The sequence below is a fragment of the Puma concolor genome, chromosome A2, assembly GCF_028749965.1.
Source record: "Puma concolor isolate L17-30 chromosome A2, mPumCon1.1.hap2, whole genome shotgun sequence".
In the NCBI taxonomy this organism is placed as follows: Eukaryota; Metazoa; Chordata; class Mammalia; order Carnivora; family Felidae; genus Puma; species Puma concolor.
Window position 1 is genome coordinate 46,251,995 of NC_141668.1, and position 25,980 is coordinate 46,277,974.

At 41.4% G+C, this 25,980-nt stretch overlaps 1 long non-coding RNA gene across 1 annotated transcript; it reads right to left on the reverse strand.

The window, feature by feature from the left end:
- Positions 1-462: 462 nt before the first annotated feature.
- LOC147583144 (uncharacterized) lies at positions 463-20,681 on the reverse strand. The gene is made up of 4 exons (XR_015245714.1): positions 14,436-20,681; positions 12,934-13,980; positions 7,388-7,496; positions 463-3,952 (listed from the first exon to the last, which is right to left on the reverse strand). It is a non-coding gene; the product is annotated as an uncharacterized LOC147583144 (long non-coding RNA).
- Between the last annotated feature and the right edge of the window lie 5,299 nt (positions 20,682-25,980).

Sequence of the window (25,980 nt, forward strand, 5' to 3'; positions counted from 1 at the left end):
AACTTTAGAGACACAGAGACAAGGCTTTAACCCTGGTCCCAGATTAGGATCATCTGGAGTACGTTTAAATTGCTGAGCCTCATCCCAAACAAAACAAACCACAATTTCTGGTGGGTGGACTCAAGGACCCAAGCAACAGTGTCTTTCAAAGCACTACAGGTGATTCTTTTGGGCAGTCACATTGAGAAAGAACCCTTGGTTTAGGCCTTAAATAAGGATCTCATTCTGGATTGCCAGTCTTCCTACAGCACATTGCCAATCATGTTTACGAACTTTAACTGCCTCTCACTGCCTACTGAATAAGGTCCCAAATTCTTTGGCACTTTTAAGGCTCTCTGTAATTTGACTTTAAATTACTTTTACAGCCTCATCTTAACATTGTTTTCCCCTATACTTTAACTTCTAATCGGGCTTTTGCTATTCTATTCTGCCTGTAGCTGTCTTTCTGTATTTAAGATCTACTTGGGGCAGGGTATTGTTTTGTGTTTTTTAATTCAAGTTAGTTAACATGTAGTGTAGTATTGGTTTCAGGAGAATTCAGTGATTCATCATTTATGACACCCAATGCTCATCTCAAGTGTCCTCCTTAATGCCCATCACTCATTTTAGCCCATCCCCCCACCCAACACCCCTCCAGCAACCCTGTTTGTTCTCTGTATTCAAGAATCTCTTATGGTTTGCCCCCTCTCCGTTTTTATCTTATTTGGCTTGGGGGCAGTTTTTAAATGAATGCTTCCCTGCTAACCACCTCTTCCCCTGTGCTGGAAAGAGTCCCTTCTCACACGTCCTTAGTACCTTGTACCTTGACCTGTTAATTGTACCATTCTGTTGAGTGCTCTTACTGGCACTCTTCTACAAAACGATGTTTTTGAGGGGAGGGGTTTTCTTATGTACAGCTGCGTCCCCTTGCAGTGTAGCATAGTTGGTGATAAAAATGTTGAACAAAAGCTGATACATGTAAAGGGCCTTGAGTTTGAAATAGTCAAACCCAAATTATTCTCATTAGGAGTTCCACTAGTAGTAGTCATCTCTTTTCTTCACTTAGCTCTCCATCCAGTTTAGGTCTGTCATCTTAATGCTCCGGCCACTCTTGGCAATATCCTAAACTCCTTTGTTTTCCTGTCATTATTTTGTCACTGTGGGGCAAAACCTGAATCGTCGATGAGTTCAGCTCTCTGCCTGATTACTGTTGGGCTGCTGAGCACTGCCAGAGGAAACCACATGATGGCACAGATTGGTGCCACTGTATCATCTGCGGTCACCATCCACAACCACTAGATCCTCAATAGTAGCAAGCTACCCTTCATTATTCGAAGCAATTTGAAACCTCCAGTCTTAGGAAATCTTCACCTTCCCCAACTCTGGGAGCAGATTACTATTTCACAGGAAAATGATAGAGCGCAAACTCTGAACTGCATCACTAAATCTGTACCTTCCTCCACTACAAGTTCTTCCTCTTCTATTCAGAGAGAAAATAAAAGAGTCAAGGATCTGTATTAAAGATACCATCTTTTCCAAGCTTCTTGCAAAGTCTGCTCTATGATTACTCTGGCTTCCAAACTTGCTTGTGCACCAGAATCTTGTCAGGATTAAATACAGATTCCCGGACTCTACCCAAACCTTAAGCTTGAAGCAATCCTCCCTGATTCTGAAGCTGCCTTCTCATCCCTTCACTGCCTTCAACTTCCCTAGTTGGCTCTTTTCCTTTCTCTTTAAACATGACCAAACCTTTTTGTAAAACAGTCTTTTCCTCCTCACCCCCTTCCTTCTTTCCCCCTTCAAAACCTAATTCCTTCCTGGAATTGCCTTTGACAAACCGTATCTCACCATTTACCACTGAACCATGTGAGCCTGGTTTCTGCCACTATCACTCTACTGAAACTTGAACTTTGTTTTGTTTGTTTTAAGTTTATTTTCAGAGAGCACGAGCATGCAAGTGAGCGCGAGAGAGGCAGAAGGAAAGGGAGAGAGCATCCCAAGCAGGCTCCATGCTGTCAGAACCCAACACGGGGCTTGAACTCAAGAACTGTGAGATCATGACCTGAGCTGAAATCGAGGGTTGGATACTTAACTGCCTGAGCCACCCAGGCGCCCCTCTTTTTCTTTCTTTTCTTTTCCTTTTTTTTTTTTTAAGTCCAGACTGGACTCTGCTGGTTTGCTTTGACACCTAATAGCACTTTACACTGTTGAACACTTTATTTGAAAGACTCTAAACTGGACTTGTGACGTTACACTCGCCTGGTTTTCTTCCTACCTCTGGGGCCTTTCCTCAGAAGCTGACTTCACCTCTTTTACATCTTGATTTTGTATATTCACACATGCCTTAACCAGTACTGTTTACTTCAGTGACTTCTGTTGATTTCCTTCGGCCTAGACCTTCATCTGAGAGCCTGACTTGGATATTGTCTTAGCTTGGGCTGCTATAACCAAGTGCCATAGACTAGGTGGCTTAGGAATTTGTTTCTCGCAGTTCTGGAGTCTGGAAGTCTGAGGTCAGAGTCAGATCATGGTCAGATTCTGATGAGGACACTTTCCTGGGCTAATATAGACTGCTGACTTCTTGTATCCTCACGTGGCAAAAAAAAGATGGAGCAAGACCTCTGGCCTCTTACAAGGGTACTGAGAGTCACGAAGGCTCCACACTCATAACCTAATTACTTCCCAATGCCATCACACTGAGATTAGAGTTTCAGCAAATGAATTTTGGAGGGACACAAACAGTCCAAAACAAATCTCTAGCTTGAGTATCTCAGTTATCTCACACCCAACATGTCTTAAGATCTTTCAGTAAACAGCACCATCATCCATCCTGCTGTTTAGGCCAGAATCTTGGGAGTTAATTTGACTTTCCTCTCTCCCTCATCTCCATATCCTGTGAGTCAAAGGGCCTTCTAGTTTCTCTTAAGTTATCTCTTGAACTCATCTTCATTTCTAACACATCAATCTAAAGCCCATATCATTTCACCTTGAGAACTTAATTTCCTAAATCTTTTAAAAAACAAAACCGCTTTCTTGAGCTGTAATTCAAATAGCAAACAACACAATTACAAAACATTTCATGACTCCAAAAGCCCATACATACTCTCCATTTCTCCCCAAATGATTGCTACTGATCCCCTTCTTTGTTCACACTTTTTCCACACCACAATCAACTTATCTTTTTCCAACAATTATGTCATGTCTTTGCTTTGAACTTTTACTGTCTTTGGAATACAGTGCTGCAGGTTCCTTTCTGATTTACAAGGACTTTAGAATCTGATCTCTCCTTGCTTTTCTAGCCTAATTTTCTTCCTTACAGTTTATAAACTCACTAAATTGAGATTTGTTACTTTAATAGGCCTTGTCCTCTTTCACATAAAATTTTTTCTCCCTCAAACACTCTTCCCCTTTGGTTAGATCTAAGATAACCATACATCCTGGTTTATACTTGTTCTCCCTTTGACTTTTAAAAATTCCTGTTTGGATGGTAAATGCTATGGTGATCCTGGTTAAATTCAATTCACATGTCAAGTAATTTCCTTTAGGTGGCTTAAAAAAATTCTATCTTGGGTTCCTTTTATTTAAATCTCAATTGTACCCAATATTGTACAGCATTCATCAAGCTATCTTATAACTTGTTTTGACTGTCTTTACCACTGCTGTGAGGGCAAGGGCTTGCATCTACTCTCTATTTCTGTATCCTCAACATCTAAATGCCTAGCACGTAGTAGACACAAAATAAAAATCTATACAAAGGAGTGCAGAGGTCACAAAGGGAATTTGAATTCAGACCACTGTTTTGGAATTGTAGTAATTAGTCGTGGAGTATCTGACACTATGGAGAAAGGATTTATCAAATAAATTAACATCAAATGATTTGGCATTTAAAAAAGAAAAAAAAATAACTCACCAACATATAAAAAGGATTTGGCCAAGGAGGTTTTATCCCAGGAATGAAAGGTTGGTATAACATCTGAAAATCACATAATACACCATATTAGCAGAATAATGGAGAAAAATCATATGATCTCAGTAGGCATAGAAAAAATATTTGACAAAATCTGATACCCTTTTATGGCAAAAACAGCAAATTAGGGAAGGAAATTTGCTCAATCTGATACTGAACATCTATGAAAAACATACAGCTAATGTCATGCTTAATAGTGAAAGACTGAAAACTTTCCCCCTAAGATCAGGAACTAGACAAGGATGTCTGCTTTCATCACTTCTATGTGGAATTGTACTAGCCATGGCAATAAGGCAAGAAAAGGAAAAGTCATACAGCTTAGAATTAAAGGGGGAAAAAACAGGCAACTAGAATGAATAAACTTAGCAAGTATCCTTAGGCAAGGATACAAGAACAATACATATAAACAAAAATCAGTTGTATTTTATATACTATCAATCATAAAAAATCATTAACAATGACATAACAAAATTAGGAATAAATTTAGCAAAAGATGTATAAGGCCTGTACACTGATAACTATACAACATTGCTGAGACAGATTAAAGACCTAAAGAAGTGCAGATAGAGCATGTTCATGGACTGAAAGAATATTGTTACGATAGCAATTCTGAGGTGTTCTACACATTTAATGCAATCCCTATCAAAATGCCAGTACACTTTTTTTTCTCAGAATTGAGCTGATTTTAACATTTTTACAGAAAAGCAAAGGATCTGCAATAGCCAAAACCATTTTTACAAAAAGAACAAATTTAGAGCCCTTACACAAAAAATTTCAGGGGTGCCTGGCTGGCTTCAGTCGGTAGGGCACGTGACTCTTTGTCTCAGAGTTGTAGTTTTGAGCCCCATGTTGGGTGTAGAGATTAGTTAAAATCTTTTGGGGCACCTGTGTGGCTCAGTTGGTTAAGCGTCCGATTTGGGATCAGGTCATGATCTCCCAGCCTTTGAGGACAGCTCAGAGCCTAGATCCTACTTTGGATTCTGTGTCTCCCTCACTCTACCCCTCCCCCACTCACGATCTTTCTCTCTCTCAAAAATAAACATTAAAAAAATTTTTTAATCTCAAAATTACACTATAATGAAGAGTGTGGTACTACATGATGATGTAGATAGGCACAATACAGTAGAATCCAGAGACATATTTTCATGTGTTTATGATCAATTTTTTGACCAAAGTGCCAAGGTAATTCAATAGGGAAAGACAGTTTTTTCAACAAATGCTGCTTGAAAAATGTGTTCATGTTTTTATACATATGAATATTCATAGAATTACTAAAAGAAACATGGATGAGTTCCTCTATGTGATATTGTGACACCTGCTGGTATCTGAGAATATTTAAAATTGTTACTATCTCTGATATCTTTAAAGAGCTTTTAAAAATAAAAAGACCAAGGACTCTACAGGGAATCGATTCTGTGAGATAAACAATGAACAGGAAAAGAAATGGCTAACCGAAACATGCTCACCTCATTCATATTAAGTGAAACACACACACAAATAAAACCAACACTGAGATACTATTTCTTATATATTAAATTGGCAAAAATCTAAAAGATTGACATACTGTTAGTGGAGAAACAGGCACATTCGTACATTGTTAATGGTCTTGCAAATTATTATCATAGTTGTTGGGGATTTGGCCATACCGATAAAATTACCAATCCTTTCAACCAGCAATCTCATATCTAGTGATCTCTCCCCAAAACAAAATGACAAAATGTATTTTTCCACCTGGCAAAAAAAATATTTTTAACTGTAAATATGCACAAGGCTGTTACCCTTAGAACATTAATTGCAATAGCAAAAAAAAAAAAAAAAAAAAAAAAAAAGGAAGAAAGAAAAAAAAGAAAAAACAACAACAACAACAAAAAACCCAAACCAGAAACAACCCAAATGTCCATCAGGAGAGGATTGGTTAAATAATGTCAAATCCAGGGGCACCTGGGTGGCTCAGTCGGTTAAGCGGCCGACTTCGGCTCAGGTCACGATCTCGCGGTCCATGAGTTCGAGCCCTGCGTCGGGCTCTGTGCTGACAGCTCAGAGACTGGAGCCTGTTTTGGATTCTGTGTCTCCCTCTCTCTGACCCTCCCCCATTCATGCTCTGTCTCTGTCTCAAAAATAAATAAACGTTAAAAAAAAAAAAATTAAAAAAAAAATGTCAAATCCACAGAGATCTCCAAATTAATGAGCAAGGTAGAAAGTGTGTGTGTGTGTGTGTGTGTGTGTGTGTGGTAAAATATATATTATTTTATCTATAATATTTGCTTATGTGTTTAAAGTAGAAAAAGAAATTACAAACATTTTTAAATGGTTAATTAGAGGGAGAGGGAAGGAACAGAATGAGGGCCAAAAATAAAAGTCTTCTTCAACTTTGAATACATCTTGTTTGGTAAATCTGACTAGAACTAGGTAAACTTTTACATAATTATAAGGCAAAATTAAATTTTAAAAATTTAGGATGAAGCTAATGAATCTAAATTAGTATCCAGTGGGTGGCATAACCACACAAAAAATTACACACAGTAATTTGTGCATCCCTAATGGAACAAACCGTAAGGAAAAAAAATCTTTCAGTGTTGTCAGTCACATCGTTAGTGGTAGTGTTGGTATCCGCATCCCGAGACATACTGTGTGTTCAAGCAAATGAATAATAATCTAATCTGTTATTACGAGAATCTCTTTAGAACTGGGATTCTCTGCGTGGGGGAAAGGAGAACCAGACGTAAAACAGAGGAGGGCAAGTAAAATCCCTGTGGTCCTGAGTTTGCAGTGCAAATATCTGTAGATACTCACCATACATCTTGAACAAAACATTTTCCTCCTTTCTACTGAAAAGGTCTGGAAACAATTACCAATCATGGCAGGGAGCATCCTAGCCCCTGGACTGTAGTTTTGGAGATAATATTTCCTAATAAAAGGAACCAAAGATTCTGGAAGAAAAGGCTGATTCTAGATATGAGGCAAGAAATGTACAAAGGAGGCTAGAAACACCTTACACCAGCTACCAAGGAAACTATCGAAGGCTGTTACAGTCACGTCAAAAGACTTAGGAACCAACTAGCCAACATGAACCATTGGCCAGGCCTGACCAGGGCTCCGTCGGATGGGAAACATCTAAGATTCAAGATTGCTGGAAAGGCCCGAGGGCCCATAAGGGAAGCAGAGGCATATGGGGTGTGACAGTAATCACCATGCAAACCTTTTCCTCAATGGCTTAGTGCTATGGAACTGCTGGCCACAGGAATATGACCTGGTGGGTGAGGGTAGGCCCCATCCAACAGGCCAGGATGGCCCAATGCTTGAAGGAAGGTGCGGGGAGCAAATTGCACTTGTGAGAGACGGCATGACTCAGCATCCAGGCTCCCTGGGATCAGTCCCCAGTCTGGCTTTGTAGGGACTGACAGCATGCACAGAATTCTTTTAAAAAGAGAAAAAGGGCACCTGGGTGGTTCAGTCAGTTGAGCTTCTGACTCTTGCTTCTGGCTCAGGTCACGATCCCAGGGTTGTGGGATTGAGCTCTGCTCAGCGCAGAGCCTGCTTGGAATTCTCTCTAAAAAAATAAATAAGTAGAATACAATAAAAAAGAAAAGAACCATTGCAAAGAGAGGACAATGTGAGCAACAGTAAGAATAACTCCAAGAAGAAGATACACACGTTAATAATTTTTTGCGAATTAAAGCTTCTGAATCATAACACATCTCCCCTTCACTTGTTGTGGTTAATTTTCGCTGCCTTTCATCACTGTGCCAGAAGCAGTATTTGGGCGGGGGACGGGGGTGGGGCAGTAAAATGCAAATATTAATATATGTCTTTGAAAGTAGATCTTTTTCCAATACCAACCACATGTTGTGTCACATATCTTCTATGCTGAAAATATTCCTCTCTATGAGGGTGCCAGCTGTTTAATGGTACATAAAGGGACCTTAATTTTACCCTTAATCTACTGAACCTCCTAGTGGATACCACATAAAATAGGTCAATGCCTTTTTTTTTTCCTGGAAATGGTCTATTAAATATTTAACCTTTTTATCTTCTTCAAAAATAAAAACATTAGCATGAAAATTTTCAAAAACTCTCTTACTTTTATGTGGAAAAAGTGTACCCATTAGAATATTTGATTTATTAAACCCTAAATAAGAGGACTTTATGTCAAAAGAAATGTCATTAATCATCTAACATAATGAATGTCAAAAAATCTACTCATGTGTTCCTGCCAAAATATGGAAACTTACTATTTTTTTAAAAATTTTTAAATGTTTGTTTATTTTTAAGAGAGAGAGTGAGAGAGAGTGAGACAGAGCATGAGCAGGGGGAGGGACAGAGAGAGGCAGACACAGAATCGGAAGCAGGCTCCAGGCTCTGAGCTGTCAGCACAGAGCCCAACGCGGGACTCAAACCAGGAACCTTGAGAACATGACCTGAGCCGAAGTCAGATGCCCAACCGACTAAGCCACCCAGGTGCCCCTGGAAACTTATTTTGAGGGAAAAAAAGAACTATTACAGAAAAACAAAATAACTCCAGGGGATTAGAATGTATTAAATACATTTAATCCACAAGTTCATTTTTTAAAAAAATTTTTTTAATGTTTGTTTATTTTTGAGACAGAGAGAGACAGAGCATGAGCAGGGGAGGGGCAGAGAGAGAGGGAGACACAGAATCCGAAGAAGGCTCCAGGCTCTGAGCTGTCAGCACAGAGCCTGATGCGGGGCTCGAACCCACAAACCCCGTGAGATCATGACCTGAGCCGAAGTCGGATGCTTAACTGACTGAGCCACCCAGGCGCCCCCACAAGTTCATTTTTAAAACCTACAAATAGTTGATCAATATTAGAGGATAAAATAAAGGGAAAGAATCAAGCATTTTATCCTTCCTTTTATATGCAAACTGAATCATGTGATAATAAAAGAGGGGCAAATTTTTTCTTTATATATATTCTAGCTAACAGATAAAGAAGGAATGACAGAATGAGATATCACTACTTTTTTTTTAATTTATTTTTTTTTAACATTTATTTATTTTTGAGAGACAGAGAGAGGCAGAGCATGAGCAGGGGAGGGGCAGAGAGAGAGGGAGACACAGAATCCGAAGCAGGCTCCAGGCTCTGAGCTGTCAGCACGAGCCCGACGTGGGGCCCAAAGTCACAGATCGCGAGATCATGACCTGAGCCTAAGTCAGACACTCAACCGACTGAGCCACCCAGGCGCCCCGAGATACCACTACTTCTTATTCCAAAATGGATCTAGGCAGTAATTATTAATATCAAAATATCAGGAAAACAACAACAAAAAGAGAGAGAGAATTATGTTGGTAGGATGACAGCCTACCTATAATCATCTTGCCTCTTCTCTCCATCAAGGAAACCTGATCAAGTCTCTATACCCAAGTACCAATTTATGAAACTATAGAAGTTAGAAGAACGCGTTAAATTATGCAATCAACAAAATCCAGATTTTGGAAAACCACACAGGACAAATGACTCCATTTCTTTAACAAATTGAAAAAATAAAGTTGTAGAAGGAGGAACCTATAATAGAGACTTAAAAGATTTATCCACTCATAGCATTATGTAGACTTTACTTTGGTCCTGATTCAACCAAAAATTAACATGGCTTCACACAGAAACTTGTACACAAATGTTCATAGCAACATTATGTATAATAGCCAAAAAGTGGATAAATAAAAATGTGGTATACCTGTACAATGGAATTCAGCAGTAAAAAAAGATCCATGCTGCACTATAGATCAATCTTGAAAACTTTATGCTACGTGAAAGTAGTCAGACAGAAAACACCACATATGGTATTATTCCATTTATATGAAATGTACAAAATAGGCAAATCCATAGCATGTATGTTAGTGGTTGCCAAGGGATGACTGGGAAATGGTAAGTGACTGCTATTGGATACAGCGTTTTCTATTTGGGATGATGGAATTAAGATAGTGATCATGACTGTACATCTTTGTGAAAATGCTATAAACCACTGAATTATACACTTTAAATGGATAAATTTTATGGGATGTGAATTGTATGTCAAAAAATATGGCATTCATGAGACAAATGGAAATTTAATTACTGATTTGTTACTTGATAATATTAAGTTATCAGCTTATAACATTACAACATCTTTGTTTTAGAGATACATCTTAAATATTTACAGATGAAATATACTGCTGGGGTTTGCTTCAAAAACAGTATAGGATATAGCTGGAAACCGTTATTTTCCAGGTATCAGAGAAAGAACTGTATCAGGCAAGAATTATCAGTGGATGCTGTGATGATCCTAAAATATGTCCACAAATTCTTTGATAGTCTCCCTTCAAGAATTGGAGCTTGGGGGAAAAAAAAGTTTAGAGCTTATTGTTTCTTGTAATGTGGGTTGGACTTAGTCACTTAAAAAAAATGTTTATTTATTTAGAGAAACGGGGAGGGGGGGGAGAGAGGGAGACAGAGAATCCCAAGCAGGCTCCATGCTGTCAACACAGAGTGTGATGTAGGGCTCGAACCCACAAACTGCGAGATCATGACGTGAGCTGAAACCAAGAGTCTGACGCTTAACCGACTGAGCCACCCAGGCGCCCCTGGATTTAGTAACTCCTAATGAGTCCGCTGTAGTGGAAATGACAGTGTATGAGTCCCAAGAGCAGGTCACAAAAGGCATTGCTCTCTCAGGGATCACTTGCTCTAGAGGAAACCAGTCCATGCCACGAGGACACAGAAGCAACTCTAGAGAGAAGTTTGTGAAGCAAGGAACTGACAGTTTCAGCACAACTTGCCAGGTATATGAATGAACTGTCTTGGCAATGGATTCTCCAGCCCCAGGCAAGCCTTCAGATGATGGCAACTTCTGGCCAACACTGAAATGTAATCTCACCAGAGATCCTGAGGCAGAAACATCAAGCTAACCACTACCAATTTCCTGACCCACAGAAACTGAGATCATAAATACTGTTTTAAACAACTAAGTTTTGACATATGTATTATGCAGCAACAGGTAAATACAGACGCTGAATCTAAGGGAAATGTTGATGATAAGCAGATTATTTGCATGATCTTAAAGCATCTCCGCACAGACTGTTTCTTATTTGCAAGGGGGGAGGCAGTAACTGTAGAGTGATGCAATTGGGCAACAACCTTGACCAGTGATCAAGATCAACATCACCAATAAGGGGCAGATAGACATACGCCTCCACATGTGATATCCTGAGAGGAACACAACATAAACTAGGCAGTATTCTGGGCAAGAATGTGTATTTGGAATCTAATCATAAGAAAATGGTAGACAGATCCCCAGTGAGGACCATCTTACTAAAAAAAAAAGGAAGAGGTATTTATTTTGCCAAAATGTCAATGCTATAAAAGAGAAAGTCTCTGGAAATGGAGGCTGACAACTGAATACAACACCTAGCCCTGAACTGGAAGGGAAAAAATGCTATAAAGAACATAATCAACAAAATTGGAATATGCAAGGTGGAACAGAGATAAAATTGAGTCAGTGTTAAATTTACTGAAGTTGGTGACTGTACTATACGTAAGAGAATATCCTCATTTTAAAGAAATACATAATGAAGTATTTAAGGGTAAAGGGCTATGATACACGTAACTTGCCCTCAATAGGTGGAAAAAAAGTGTTTGGGGGAGGGTTGTGTGTGTGCGTGAGAGCGAGAGAGATGAAGGGATGAATCTGGGTAAAGGGTGATAAGTATTTGATTTTGTCTTACTATTTTCATTTTTTGTTCCTTACATGTATGCTTGAAATTATTTCCAAAAAAAAATTTAAAAGATAAAAATTCTGTGGGATTGAGGGGGAAAAAGTAACGGTAAAAATGAAATAAAGCTGGCTGTAAGCTGACAATTATTGAAGCTGAATGGTATATTGTAAAAGGAGGTTTACTAAATTCTTCTACTTTCGTATATATTTGAAATATTCCATAATAAACGGCGGTGAAGTGTAAGAGAACTGAAGTTAAAGATCCCAAGTGTCTCTTCCAGTGCCTAGTTCTATGGTCTTTTTAAATGCATTAAAAAAATTATTTTTAAGGGGGCGCCTGGGTGGCCCAGTTGGTTAAGCGGCCAACTCTTGATTTTGGCTCAGGTCACGATCTCATGGTTCATGAGTACGAGCCCCACGTGAGGCTCTGTGCTGACAGCATGGAGCCTGCTTCGGATCCTCGGTCTCCCTCTCTCTGCCCCTCCCCTACTTATGCTCTCTCTCTTAAAAATAAGTGCTAAAAGGGGCGCCTGGGTGGCGCAGTCGGTTAAGCGTCCGACTTCAGCCAGGTCACGATCTCGCGGTCCGTGAGTTCGAGCCCCGCGTCAGGCTCTGGGCTGGTGGCTCGGAGCCTGGAGCCTGTTTCCGATTCTGTGTCTCCCTCTCTCTCTGCCCCTGCCCTGTTCATGCTCTGCCTCTCTCTGTCCCAAAAATAAATAAAAAAAAAAAAAAAAAAAAAAAAAAGTGCTAAAAAAAAAAAAAAATTTTTTTTTAGTGCATTCCCAATGTTACATAACCATCACCACCATCCATCTCCAGAACTTTTTATCTTGCAAAACTGAAACTCTGTGCCCAGTAAACACTATCTCCCCTCCCCACTCGCCCTCCTTCCAGCCTCTGGCAACCACCCCTCTACTTTCTGTCTCTATGACTAGGACTACTCCAGGTCCCTTATACAAGTGGAGTCACACAGTATTTGTCCTTTTGGGCCTGGCTCATTTCACTTAACAGTGACTTCACGGTTCATCCGTGCTGTAGCAGGTGCCAGAATTTCCTTCCTTTTAAAGGCTGAATGATACTCCATTGTCTGTACACGGCACGTTCTGTTTGTCTGTGCCTCTGTTTGTGGACACTTTGGTTGTTTCCACCCCGACTACTGTGAAAAATGCTGCTGTGACCATGGTGTACATGAGCTCGTTGAATCCCTGCTTTTAATTTCAAGCCTGGATTTTTACAATTTGTTAGGGAAAGAGAGTTATATTTTAAATTCCTCTTACCATCTGGGATCTAGTTTGTTTGATGTTTTTAAGTGATCTTCAAAGGGGCGATGATCATGCTTTTCCAGAGAAAGCACAGACGTGACTGGTCTTGACCGTTGCAGCTGAGCTCGTGTCTCATTTCAAACGGGTTCCTTCACGTGCAGTGCTATTCACGTGCCTATTTGACAGTTATTTCTGTTGGACGGATTGGATAATAGGAACCCTGTTTTAGGTTTTGGACACCGGGTAGGCACAGGGAAAAATGACCAAAGTTGGTCAAGTTCATGAGAAAGGGCTTATGGGCCTGGTTTCTCTAGTAGCACACTCCCCTTCTGTGAGGCCTGAGTACTATTATTTTCTCATGGTTGCTTTTCCCCATGTACCCCAGGATGGTGGCACTTCCTTCCCCTTTCCTAAAGGGTTACATAATTATGCAGACCAGCATCATGGGCCTTTTTCCACTTGGACAGTACTTTCTGGAACTGCTAGATTTCCAGATGAGAACTGTTTATTCTGGATCAGACTTAATTTGGTCAGCTGAATCCTCCTGGGTATGGAGAGTTTTTCTTACCCTTGGCCTACTTTTTGTGGTACTAAATATCCTTTTACAGTTTCACCAAGCACTTTGTAAAATAGAAATAGTTGAAAGTGCTGCTTTATTTTGCTTCCTTAGCTCCTTTTGCTGTTTCAGTACGTACATCAGTTACCCTGGGGTTGGTAAACTGTAACCAGAGAGCCTTGCACTGGAAGGGATGTCACAATATTCATCAAGTGCCTACTATGCGCCAGCCCCTCCCCCGCACCATCCATTATAATACTAGATAGTTATTGCCCCCAGAACATTAAGAGTGGTGATGGAGATGTGTTCAGGGCCTAATGGGAAAAAAAGAAAGACAGGCAATGCGAGAGTCTTTTACTTATGTGTAAGGTCTTCTCTACCCTGATCACTGCTTGGATTGTCCCCTCCAACACATTACCATTCATTAGCAGAAGAAAATCACCAAAGTGTCATTGATCTCCAAAATCAACTCATTTTTCCATGTTCTCAAACCAGCATGGGAAAAACTGGGAAAAGACAAAGGAAGAAGAAGTGCAGAGGGAAACAAGTTGGGATTCCTGCCCTCCTGTGAACCGCCTGCATTCGTATAATCTTTTTTCTGTATTTTCCTCTTCTCTACATTACCTCACTTTTCAGTGATTAATAGCTAACATTACAAGTGAGCATCATACTTATTAGTATTAGTTTTTCTAAATGTTTATTTTGTGTATTTTGAGGGGGAGAGGAGCAGAGAGAGGGAGAGAGAGAATCCCAAACAATTTCCATGCTACAAGCGGAGAGCCCATTGCAGGTCTTGATCTCACAAACCGTGAGAATGTGACCTGAGCTGAAACCAAGAGTCAGACACTTTACCAAGCCACCCAGGTGCACATTGTTAGTATTACTCTTAAGTGTCATAGCAATCCTGTTGTTCCCAATTTTTCATTATCCTTTACAGTGACATAGAACTCTATACACATACCTTTTTCCCCCTTTTGGATGACTTCCTTGATGTAAACCCTTAGGAATGGAATGTTGGCCAGGCTTAGGATGAGATTAAGTCCATTTAAAATGACTTCGATGCTCTCCCCTAATTAAGGTACAGGTCCATAAAAATGTTCATTCCTGTGTTAGTGACTGGGATCCTGCTTTTTAAAAGGGCACCTTTTAAAGCAATGAAACAAGTATTAGCTTAACATTCAAACGCACTCGAAAAAACTGTTGGAATGCGTGAGCTTGCTAGACTACGGGAAGCATGGATACCCAACAAAGGAAGGAATAAATGGTCAAGTGCTGGAGGAGGGTGTCCACTTCTGTCCGAGTGGCCTTACTCATCATTCATCTGCGACTTTGAGCAGTTTCCCACCTTAGAGAGGAAGTTGGCACCTGTCAGGTCCACTTATATGTGGGGTTTTTTGATATAGAACTGTAATATATATTTTCTCTTCCTTATGATTTTCTTAATAACATCATCTTCTTCTCCCTAGCTTACTTTATTGTAAGAATATCATACTGAATCCATATAACACACAAAATATACATCAATCGACTGTTTATGTTATTATCAGTAAGGCCAGTGGTCAACAGTAGGCTATTCGTAAAGTTCTGGGGGAGTCCAAAGTTACACACACATTTTTGACTGCAAAGGTGCCCTTAATCCCATTGTTCAAGGGTCAACTGCACTTCTTTTCCTTCCTGTATCTGCTGCTTGGGGTTTTCCCTCTCTTCACTCTCTTTTCCTTAAGACTTGTATTCTCACCAAGAGTAACTCGGGGTGGTTGCTATGCATCTCAGTCTCCTTCTGGCTTTAGCATCTCCAGAGGTTCTTAGTTCTCTTCCATCATCACTCATCCCTTCCTAGAGCTTTACTCACTCTGAGCTTCTCCTTTTCTGCATCACAGGCGATGGGACCCCCTGAGGGTGGGCTAAAAATCTGCTCTCACCTTTACTGTCTCTATTCAGAATCTTACCTTCTTCACTCAAGAAACAGAGCAAATGCCACTTCCTCTGTTGGAGAAGTCAAGTACGCCAAAGATGGCCGACGGGGCTAAAACAAACTCTGGTCTCCAGCTTAGAGACCCCTCCTCTGGGTTCTTCTTCCTTTGTTTGCTGTGTGGGCAAAACCCCCCACAGATATGGACGTTGTCGGCTATAAATTACCCTCCCGACTTGCATTCTGGGCTCAGTCCTTTGGAGAAACAGTCTCCTCTGAGCCCAGCGGTGTAAAATAAATCTCCAATTCACCAAGATCTCTGAGTGCCGCTTGCTTCTTCCACCATGGTTCCAGCCTGGTTCCGTAACACCTCCAGGAAGCCTTCTCTGATTGTCCCAGCAGAAAGGACTGCCATGGCACTTTAGTGGCCCTCTCAAGACACTCATCACTTTATATCAAATTTTAGAGGTCTCCTCTTGTCTTCTGGACTCCAGACAGGACCCTAGTAAGTCGGTTTGTGACTGAGTGCATCTTTACTTGCTGCTGCTGGGGCTGCAGCCGAGGGGAGCTGTTTTTAGCCGTCAGGTTTGGGGGGCTGCTACCCAGAGCATTTCGGTTCTCTAGCACCTTTATCCTATGTTTTCATATATACGCTGTCTCTCTGACATGCAGGTTTCTATGAATGGAGACAGAGACCCCATAAACAACACTGTCCACAAGGAAACCCATTCCACATTCCCGAGGAATTGTGTTAGAAATTTTGGAAACACTGCCTGCTTTTCAAGGGAGAAAGGTCACAGGATTTAGCCTGATAACTTAGAAGGGAATAAAACACATATCTTCCAACCAGAGAAGTAGTGGAGAGTATCCTTCATTTCCAACAAAGCCCCCAAAGAAAAATGCTAAGGATTCATTAAGCCCAGATGCTCAAAGGAGTGGAATTCATGGCACACAGAATGAAAATGTTTTAAACCTCGAGTCTCAAAACGAGGGAGCTATCACTAATACTTTAAAGGTGGGAAAATATGTAAGATGAAAAAATTCCAGTCCTGCTGGCCCTGTGATTTTGAACAACCATACAATGGGTGACACACACAAAATATTCATCTTTACCTGTGAAACTTAACCAGGGAATTTCCACTGTAAAAGCATTTAGTGGGAGTGAATGACCTATTGAGGGCACGGAGGCATTGGTGTCTCATGGATGACCTTGCACAAAGGGCCAGTTCAGGGTCACTGCAGCTGAGGACGGTGTAGTTTAACTTCAGTCTCAGTGGTTTCTAGGAAACGCTGCTGAGGGACCATCATCTAGGGCACAGCCAGGAGGGGCACGTGGAGAGGCTACTTTTCAAATCCTCTGCTATCCGACTTTGACCTAACCATTCCCCAGAGCAAAGCACTGCCTTCTGGGAAAGTTGATCGGGGGTAAAAAAAAAAAAAAAAAAAAATCCATGGACTGGATCAAATAGAAACGAAAATCCAGATGATGACTGCAGATGGACTTTCTGAGCATACAAAGTACTCCCTGCCTGTCAAGCGTGTGAAGAAAAAGTGAGTTTTCTACACCACGCTGGTGGGGCAGGTCTCCTGGGTCTTCACTCGGCCAGAAGAGTAACTGAGACGCTGGAGTGGCCCCCGTGCTCTCCCCAATCTCTCAGACTTGCTTTTCACTGACAAGCGCCGCTAAACTCTGGCAAAATCCACGGAAAACACGTTCTCACAGTGACCGCTTTTTGACAGAGAGCGGCAGTCACAGGAGTTTTGTTCTTGGGCCTATTGTTTGGGGCGAATGTGATTTAAAGTCGGCGCAAAGCTGGGAGATTGGACTGCTGAGGAAAGGGCAGGGTGGCTGCTGGGTTCCGATAAACATCACTGAATGTGTGGCCAAGGGCAGGGCGAAAGAGGGTGTGAGTCCTTCTCAACCAACTTTCTAATCCGCAGCACCCGACCCGCCTCATACCCGCAGCCAAGCCCTTCCAGGTTTTCCCCTGCCTTCTCTGAGTCTATCCCCCTTCTGCCGGCTGACAGGGCTCTCCCCATCCTGACCTAGCCGTGGAGGGCCCAGCCACACCGAAGAACATTCACTGCTTCCAAGTCTGCCTGTGCTGATCTCCCAGCCCCGGAGTCCTCTACAGCCTCTCCCATCACTGCACCTGACTCCCACCTCATCCCCAACGACTCTCACTTAGCCTTCAGGTCTCAACTTAGGCCAGGAGAAGAGACTTTGAGTCGTCCCTGTTCAGAAAGCAGCTGGCCACCTTGATGGGCTTAAACGCATCCTGGCCTTTGACCTGGCCCTTTTTGCCCTCTGTGATAACTGCTCACCTGTCCCTGCTGAACAGCGGGCTCCAAAGGGCCAGGCACCACGTGTGTACATAGTAGGCCCTTAAATATTTGATGGGGAGCAGCTGGCGTTTAAAATGCAGTATGAGGGACTTGGGTTAATCTTAAGAGGGGCTTCCCAGTGCGAGTAGCTAAAGAGGAACAAATCTTGGGTCTCTGGAGGCCAGTGTGTCTCTGATGTGTTAAAAGTCCTTAGAGTTTGTGGCTGCCTGGGACAGTTCTGGAAAACACTGGACACTTATGTGATTTTTAGACTTGGGGAATGTCAGCCCTTCAGATTCAAAAAAATAAGGTTCCTTCATCCATCTCCATAAACCAGTGCACAGAACCTGTAACAAAATGAGAAAAATACAAATTAATCAGTACAACTCAATTATTTGGTTTAAAGGATTCTCCTTTACTCTGACCCTATGCTCTTCTCATGTTTGCATATTAAGATGTCTTTGTATGAAGTGAGAGTGAGAAGATGAAGTAGTTTATAGTAGTCCTTACATGGCAAAAGAAGAAATGTTAAAACTTTCTAGCCATGTCCGGGGGCTGGGGTAGTGGGAGGAATTTGACCTCTCTACTCTAGATCACCCTAAAAAGAAGTTCCAGGTGTCCAGGTGAATAAATATGAAAGGCAAAGCTTTAGAAACTCCTAGAAGATCATAGAGAATCTCATGACCTTGAGGTAGAGTAGTCTTATTTACAAATAAGACACAGAAAGATAGGATTTCCTCTAACCCTAAGAGGAAAGACATATTTAACTACATTAAGAATTCTAATCATTAAAACAGATCATAAAGAATGAAGGTAAGTCACAGAATGAGATATTTACAACACACATAAATGACAAATAGTATCTAGAATACAAACATATACATGCATATAAAAACTCATAAAACGCTCAAGCAAATAAGAAACAGACAACCTAATAGACAAATGAGTGAAAGACTTGGAACAGGCATTTTACAAAAGTAGAAATCTAGGGGCGCCTGGGTGGCTCAGTCAGTTAAGTGTCTGACTTCAGCTCAGGTCATGATCTCGCGGTTCACAGGGGTTCGAGCCCTGCCATCGGGTTCTGTGCTGACAGCTCACAGCCTGGAACCTGATTCAGATTCTGTGTCTCTGCCTCTCCTTCCTGTGCTCTCCCTCAATGGCTAATAAATAAATGAAAAGGCACTCAACCTTATTAGTATTCAGGGAAATGCAAATCAAAAGCCACAATCGGATACCATTTCACACCCACCAGACTGGCAAAAATTAAATTCCTTGTGATACCAAAGCATTGGAGACAATGCGGAAAAACATCCAGCAGTTTCACTCTGGCATCTACACCCTGGAGAAACACATGCAGGTGCACTAGAATGGTCAGAGCAGCACCGCCATTCATGTCAGCCCTGAAGGGGAACCGGCTAAGTCCACCTTTGGCAGACTGGATAAACTGTGGGATAGCTGTAGAACGGCATTGTATTAATAAAACAATGAAGGAGAATAATCTCCTAAAAACAAGAATTAAGCAGAAAAATACAAATGGTGATTCCACTTATTCAAGTTCAAAAATAGACACAAAATAAACTATGCAATTTGGGATACAAATGTAGGAAGAAGGAGGTAAAATTATAAAGAAATAATTATCTCAAAAATGAGTATAAAATACTTCTGGACGAGGAAGAATTAGGACCACGGAGAGACACACGGAGTAGGGTTTTTAGGTGCTGGCTAATATGCTACTTCTTACCTGGGTCGTGGTTACATGAATGGTTGCTTTAGATTTATTTTAACATATATTCCTTGCTCTTTTCTGTAGGTATATTTCACTTAAGTTGCCCATCTTTTTTTATTTTAGAGAGTGAGCAAGAGAAAGCATAAGCAAGGGAGGGGCAGAGAGAGAGAGAGAGAGAGAGAGAGAGAGAGAGAGAGAGAGAGAGAATCTCAAGCAGGTTCCAAGCTCAGGGTGGAGCCTGACTCAGGGCTGGATCCCAAGAACTGTGAGATCATGACCTGAGCCAAAACCACTGACTGAGACACCCAAGCGCTGCCCCACACATCTTCTTAAAAAAATGTTTTACCAACTGCCAATCTCCAAGCCTAGGAAGCCCCTATTTACGTGGTTCTCACTAAACCCTGAGTCCAACTGTTTTAGAAAGGACTCAAAGTAGCTCCAAGGCGGGGGGCACTTTAAGAAAGGAGAGAGGCTGGCGCTGGGTCTTCGATTGTGGGTTCTCTCAGGAATGCTTCTCTGAACAATCAGGGGGTGGGAAAGTGAGGCACAGCAAACGCTGCAGTCGGCCCCGGAGCTTGTGGAGGCTAGGGCAGCAGTGGAGAAGCTAATGGGGCATGAGCTCCCGTGTGGTGGACCTTGGGTGCCTGACTTAGGAAACTGGACTTAATTCTGTAGACAGTAAGTAGATATGGAGGGTTACCACGTAAGAAAAATGCCATAATGTTTTGGGAAGATGTATCTGGGTGTGGGGGGTAGGGCTAGACGGAAACCAGTTAAGGGTCAGACGCACTGGGAATGTGGAAGCAGAGCTAGAAAGAGATGGAATGGAGACACATTACTGAGGAACAACAGTGAGAACTTCGTGACAGAGGAACACATTTTCCAAAAACTGATGAGCTGTCTTTTCCAGCCCTTCCACTATAAAGCTAGCTCTAGGGGCATAAAGAAGAACTAAGAGAAATTCTGTTTTACAAGGACAGGTGGCTGGAACCACACATGGTCAGAACAGGACTGGCAGACACACTGACTTGATGCTGAGGGCCTGACCTGAAACTTTAAAATTCCCTGCAACTTTTGAGGAGAAATTGCCTGGGCGGGAATAAGCAGGAAAAGTAAAGGATGGTGGTCATAGCCCAAACCAGAACGAGGAGTCTAATGAACCCCAACATCCTCATCACCTGGCTTCAACAACGATCCATATTTCATCATGTGGCTTTCGTCATTTTCCCACAGCTCTAGTCCACATTCATGTGCTGCAGGAATGTAGCCTGATCCAGTGAAAGGTAAAACCCATACATTTAAATGGTTTGAATCTTGGTTCTTGTCCTATTGGGATGTCAGCAGTTCCAAACAAAGGTGTTCACAGGTTATGCAAAGAGCATAACCATTCTGATCTCCTGCCCCAGGTTGCTCCCTGGCTTCTGACTCCATGATCATACAAAGTGTGCTTAGTGTGGGGAGATTAAGTCCAGGCAGAGAAGACCTTCACGAAAGGCTATTCCTTGGAAAAAAACTGGCCCCATAATCATACTCCTTCTAGATGTTACCAGATTCAATAATTGCAACTCCCATCTTATCGGAGTAAAAAACAGGCAGTTCTGACCTTGGAGAGGAGGGGGAACCATCACCCCACCACAGCAGAGCCTGATGCCCAGTTGGCAGAGGTCCTTGGAAAAGGGGAGAGGCCGGTGGCGCTGAGCTCTACTGTGGCCAAGTACCTCATCAGCTCCGGGGTGTTAACGGTGCACGTCAGAGAACACTGGTACCTTAAATTAACCCTGCACTCAAGTCAGCGCACGTTCCTATGGGGCAAAGAAATCTGTCTGCTTCTATGAGGCACATCACAAAGCTCATCTTTTGTAGAACAGCTGTAAGAAAAGCACCATACATGGAAATATATATGAAAATATGCCAGGAGCCCTCAGTGGAAATGCCAAGGGCTAGTCCGAAGCTTACCGGTCCAGACGGGAAAACGGGCTGCTTGCGACAATGTTCTATTCCCCTGAGGGTTTCTGTCAGTGAGCGTGTGATATGACTGCACGACCAATCTCTGCTTGGTTATACTTTGTGCACTTAGCCTTCCACAGAAGCTAAGAGGCTCTTCCTGCAGAAGCCACCACCTTAAAAATAGAGGCACCACCATAAACAACATCAACACGAGAGTTTAAAGGAGTAACGAGTCCTTTAGTTGGGTCTGTGTGCTGGTTTCTTACACGAAGTTGGCACTGCTGTCCAACTGTGGAGCGGGCCAGAGACCACACCGACAACATGAAGGGTATTTCTAGAAAGACAGGCCAAGTACAACTGTGTGCAGGACAAACAGGATAATTTTATTCTTATGTTTCCTTAAAATAAAAATACAGAACTTTTACAATTCACTATGATTAGACATGATTTATAATTTTAACATTTTTTTTTTAACAAATGACAACGGAAAGAAAGAACTAGTACAAATTATAAACCTACTGGAGCAAAGAGAAACTATCTTTCTGATCAAAACATGTGCCACAGCCAAACCTCCTCAGAAAACTTTCTAAGATTTCTTAGCTAAACTTTCTCAGAGGGTTTGTGGGAAGCCTTTAATCTCAAATATTTAAACTATTTTTGTGACCACTAAATGCCTTCACCAACTTGTTAATCAAACGCTTCCTACATTTAGGAAGCAATGACCAAGTGGTCTGAAACACGTTAAGTCTTGATCCTATTTTTCCAGCTATAAATTATTAATATTTCAAGAAAACAAAGTATTTTCTAAGCACAGAAGCTTTCTAAAAAACTTCAATTACCATTTCTGGCTCAGTACCTGACTGAAATGTTCAAATGTTTATATTGCACACAAAAAAATCTGAGCAGCATACTGTGTGTGTGTGAGAAGCTGATGAAAAAGAAGACTGGGGAAAAAACCCTAAATTGTGTCCCATTTACATGATTTAAATATATAGTTTCTATATCTTTAATTAATAGAAGTAAAAAGGTAAACTTTAGAACAGCACAGAAATACAAATCATTAGAGTTTTACAAAATATACTCAACCCCTATACGTGCACAATCTTTTTAATTCTGGAGTTACCATACAAGGGAGGAGCTAATTTCTTCCCCTTCATACGAAAGCAGGAAGTCACACGTACAAAGTTATTTATATGAAAACAATAAAGATCCACATTCCTCTTCTTTGTCCTTGACAAATATTTATGGAATGTTGGAAATTATGAAAAAACAATTCCAATGTCACGAAGTCCAAAGACCTGGAATGAAATACTCCCAGTGGCACACTGCGTTGCACAGAATGACAATCCTCTTCTAGAAACCAGGGCTGCACTCCCTGTCAGCTTTAATGGCTGCCCACCGACCTGGGTGGAAAGGCCACAAATGCTGGGCCACCTCTGGTGGCATGCAAATGTTGATGCCATCTCGAGTCCCAACCAGCTCCCTGATAAAATAATGGACAATATGTAGCAGCTACCGTCCCAACAGGCTACTCGCCCCAACCGCTGACAAGGATAAAAGTTCATGCGGTTCAAGATCAGTCCACTGCCCCTCCCAGAGCTGAACACTCCCCAACTCGTCACCAGGCCCAGAGGGAAACACGGGCTGTAACTTCCACAAAACAAAGTAAGAACAAAACCTGCCTGCCGGGGAGATAAGATTATAGCTTCATTTTCAAACTTGTAACCAGATTAAAATCCTAACTTCTCTGTAAAAGAATTCTTATAACTTTCAGCACATTAAATACTGTGTCCTCAGAATACCTTCATTCAGATTGTAAGTACCTTGTTCCTCAATTTTGTGACTTCTAACTTCTCTCCCTTCCAAATTTGCTTTCTTCTTACGTTTCTAAAGTAAATTATCATAAAAAAAAAAATCCAATGCTTAATATAGAACTGAGAAAGCAAGATAAGATTGAGGAAATCACGTCATATGCTCTGGTTTGCTGCCTGAGGATATTTCTGCTGTTTCTTAAAGCAAAAAGTAGATAAGGATTGTTTTAGACCTTGGGCACTGACTAGTAAATCACTAGGGGAGCTGGAGATAGACTATTCATCCTGGTTATGTGAGTCAAATGCATACGCGAGAGAACTCTGAGCCTCACTCTTGACATGCAACTTTTTCTCTTAACACAGGTTGGGTGGTTGGTAGCCTTAACTCTTTTCCTTCCCTATGTCAATTGTCATTACAATGCCTTAGTAGGAACTAAATGCCAGGGACTTTTCCCCAGCACTACTTTTAAGTTACCTAGATAGCAGTGAGGCCACCGCCAAGCTATAGATGCAGTCTGTGTGGCTGGCACACCCTGGAAAGGCCTGGCTGACCCTAGCTCCCTCAGGCCTACTTACCAATACTCAGTTCTTAGACACAAAGGGACTGGAGCAAGTGTGGCCAAAGCAGAACATCCACCTTTACCGGTGCTATGTCTAAAGATGGCCCCATGTTGGCTCCCGTGGCTCACAGAACCAGGAAGGCTACAGCTTCTGGGGCTGGCCACTCAGCTGAAGCCTGGAATCCAAGTCACAAGCACGCGGGCTCCCAGGACAAGGGGCCAAGCTTCCTGCCTTCGACTGTGCTGGCCGCCCTGGGGCCCCTGCCAACAACATATTAGCTTACGCTCCCTGAAAACTCCAATGCCTCCCAGAACCTGAAGGAAATATAGTTAGTCTTTTGACTACTTCTCTGACAAAAGTTCTATCTTTTGAGATACTCACTTTATGCTGAAAGTCAGTTAAATGACCAGCTTAAGAGCTGAACTCTGAACTAGAAAAATTAATAGCAAGTTCATGTAAAGGTATAGGTTAAAATGGGGAAAAAGTGATCTTAAAGCAAAGTTAAATTTCACGTAACCATTTTTATTTCAGTGGGATAGCAACGTGTACATTGGCCTGCTTCTGAACAGTGAGAGATGAGAGTTTACCCCAAGCCCGCAACCCAAACAAACTGGAGGATGGACCAGCGGTGTGCTGGCCGGCCTCGCAGCTGCTCTTGGCGCTGTGAAGCTTGGGCAGCAGAGAGCTAACAACTGCACACTAACACTAGACACCCCGACTAATGATGCGGCCTCATGAAACAGGATGTTAGAATGAATTCTTTACAATCTCAGTGCAACACTAATTAAAGTTACCTTTTAAGGTGTTGTTTGGTTATTACTTTCTTCTCTTCAAATAGTATTTCCTGAGAAGGCTAACTTCCCCAGCAGAAGTGGAGTTAATAGAGTTCTCACAATAAGCCCTTTCATTGATCATCACTGAATTCTTCAGTTATTGTGCTCAAAAGGAAGTACGCTTTTACGTTTGTCAGACTTGTGTTAAAACACAAATAGGAGATTTTAGAGACATTTAGATTATATCCCTATGTCCATTTCACATGCCCTAGAAGAATTTACTTCTTACATCAACATTTTGTAAGGGATAAATCAAATATAATCACGTGTTCTCCTTAATTAGATCCCTTATTTTCCCAACACCCTATCATATGTAGATCATACTCACAACATATTTGTCAAGTGTCCTTTGTTACTGAAAAAAGTCTGTCCCCTGTAAGTACTCCCTGAGAACACCCATCCAGAGTCCCCTTGAAAAGCAAATGAGAGCTGTGCATGGCAGATACGTGAGGTCCAGTTGTATAAAAATCTTCAGTACGTAGCACACATGTGCATGCGTCTAAGGTGAAACCAGAGGTCCTTTGTGAAACAAGACTGATGTCACAGCTGTAGTTTTCTCCTCTTGCCTCTTGCTTTTCTAAACGTGAGTGAAGATGAGATTTCTATTTAATATTTATGGATCATCTCGTTTTTCTTTTATAAATACTTTTATAATGGGGTAGGGATTGATTACCGAAGGATTTTCCATCAGGGAAGTAGAAAGGCCAAGTGCCTTGAAAAGCTGTATGAAGAATAAGACTAAGAAAAAACCTGTTATGTCTGTAAACAGCCAATGGGAAACGGTTTAAAAGAAGAAATAGAAGGCACAAACTGTGGGTTAAAAAATGCTTGTAGAAGACTGCAAGATAACTAGAGTTGACAGAACTCACACCTAGGGCTTCTAAAGCCTTGCCCTAAATACACATTCTGGTTATACCACTCCAACACCACTGTGACATTCTCGATGCCTCAGAGCAAGTGCTTAGGACTGGGAAAGAATAAACTATAAACATAAAACACTTCATCCTCAGAACTACTGCCTCTGGCTTTCACGTTTCTGGGAGTCAGTGAATTGATAAGTGTGTTTTGTGGGTAGAGAACCAACAAACAAAAAACCATCACATAATCAGCAAAATAACAACAAAGGGCTGGACTGTATGGCCCCTTAACTTTATAAGCACATTTTAGGGCCAACTTGAAATTAAAATAGTAAGATAACTTAATTTTACCACATATAAATTACAATGGCCACCTGGATATTCAAACAGCAAAAGAGAACAGAATTTACATAAGTAAAAACTTTTCTAAAGTAAACAAATGTAGAATATCAGGACTGAAAATTCATTAGAAGGTTCACTGTCTGTTTTAATCAGGCTCAGACTGAAATAAAAGTAGTCAATTTAAACCCCAAC